General features: G+C 32.6%; 1 protein-coding gene across 3 annotated transcripts in view; it reads right to left on the bottom strand.

Moving 5' to 3' along the window:
• The window catches only part of LOC108747230, a 35,263-nt gene that overhangs the window by 5,582 nt on the left and 27,405 nt on the right, over window positions 1-2,276 (bottom strand). The window lies entirely within an intron of this gene.

Genomic DNA, 2,276 nt, shown 5'->3' with positions numbered 1-2,276 from the left:
ACACACACACACACACACACACACACACACACACACACACACACACACACACACACACACACACACACAACCTTTTCTTTCTATGAATCATCTCTGAAAATTAATAGTCACTAGAAAAATGAGAGTTAAATTGTACATTATGCTCATGTGATATTTATGAAACATTTATCTTCTGTTTTTTAGCAGGCAATTTTTTGTTAGAAGAGAACATGGCAGACGGTAAATTTTATGCCTCGTCTACTGTGTGCACTAAATAGTGGTACAAAACGACCGTCTACTATCTAGTGTTGACTGGATTGCCGTAAATTGAGAGTTTGTGGCGGTTGCAACGGGTACAATACCTTACGTCGTAGATCGTCCACGCAGGGACATAAAAAACTTTTTTGTTAGCTGTTGAAGAAGACCGTATTAGTAGTACGTGAAGAAATAAATCTGTCTTTCTGCACTCAAGTAGATCGCGTCGTCTTTAAATTTTTGTTTTGTTTTACGTTAACTAATACGGACAGAGAGGTTAAATTCTAAATAAAGATATGTATATTAAAAAAGCCTCACTATAAGAAGATTCAGTTGAAAAAGAATTCACGTATTATTTTTAATACTCTATCTTTTTTATATTATATTATAAAAGTTTCTTTTCTAATATTAGCATTAATATATTATTATCTTCAGCTCTAAATTACGTTAAAAAATTCTAAAAATGTACAGGTATATCTAGTAATAAAAATAAATTTACACCAATTTATGTAATAAAAATTATAAAAAGGTATTTATTATATAGATAATTCTAGGTTCTTCCATTGTATTTATAAATTTCGGTATGTTTAGTAATGCATTCGATATTTATTGTTTGTAAAATATTATTACATTATTATGATATATGTTCAGGTATTTTATTAATTATGCATTTATTTACTGAATATATTGTTTGTTAAAATAATATGTTCATTTATAAGTGGAAAGAACTAAACATGTTTTTTTACCAAGCTTTTTCATATTGACGTACATATCAAATTGTTCATCACAATTCTAAATTAAAAGCAAATAATTTATACAATGGATGTGATCACTTTTACAAGTCATAGCATTTATGCAGACGATTTAAAGAGTTGATAACGCGAATAAATTAGTTCATCGAATTACATGATTGTTTACCGATATTTCCGCAAGTAATATGTAAATGGATGATGTTGTGGGTATATTAACGATGCAAATGCTTTTATGCGAAAACGACGTTTATTTGCGGCTACGTTGTTCTCTCGTAGCAAAAAGTACCGGATGCCAGTACCGGATGCCAGATAACAAAAACTTTTCGATTTAAAGCGAATTTTAGATGCGAGAACAGGAGTGGCGAGATAATAACGCGGCCCTTCCTGATGGTTATTCCCAACCACGCGGAAATGCAAATGCATACATGAAATCGCGTCCGGATAAGGTGTCGCACGGTTACAAGAGAAATAGCGCTCCGGAGTGTCACATATATTATCCATCGCATGGCACTCCGCGGAAATGGATTATCAATGAACGATATAAGATCCAATTTTTGATATTACGACGTGATAAATTCGTTTGGTTGCGATGTCGCGTGTCGGTTTTCCGGATAAGAAATTTATTTCTGCTTATCGTAAAATTTTCGTTTAGCACAGTGGTTTTCATGTGCGACTTCAAGAATGGTTTTGCGAATTTTATAGCCTTTTACTTTAATATTAACAAATAATTTGCTGCCTTGGTTTAGGTCCAGAAATAATATTTTATACATCTCTCTTACATGTTTTTTTTTGGGGGGGGGGAGGTACAATTTATAACGTCAGTCTATTTTGTGCTAAAAAGAGCGAGAGAAGGATTTAACTGGGAATTTATCGAGTATTTGCTTTTGAATAGAAATAATCGGCTATATGCATGTCGATCATAGTTTTACACTAAAAATTTCCGTCGTTAGTGCATGGAATTGGAATGTTCAGGCCAGAATTCAATCTGCTGTTGAGCCTCTTCTATCCTCTTTATGTTTATTCCAATAGTCTCATACGACCGGTATTATTTCTATACGAGTTTATGTGCCGTTCCAAGAGAGTACTTACGTATTATGCATAGGTACTATATGCTTGTATTCAGTCGAGGAAAAAATATATAGAGAGAAAGAGAGAGATAGAAAACAATATAGTCGCCATTAACGTAAACATAAACATTGGAGCAAACGCTGTTGTGTTTCACATTTCCACCTTTTTCTCTATAAATGTAATATTACAACCTTCAAATAAATATCATATCATTATAAACTT

This window comes from Trachymyrmex septentrionalis, unplaced genomic scaffold (genome assembly GCF_001594115.1).
Source record: "Trachymyrmex septentrionalis isolate Tsep2-gDNA-1 unplaced genomic scaffold, Tsep1.0 scaffold107, whole genome shotgun sequence".
NCBI lineage: Eukaryota > Metazoa > Arthropoda > Insecta > Hymenoptera > Formicidae > Trachymyrmex > Trachymyrmex septentrionalis.
This window is presented reverse-complemented; position numbering and strand designations above follow the sequence as displayed.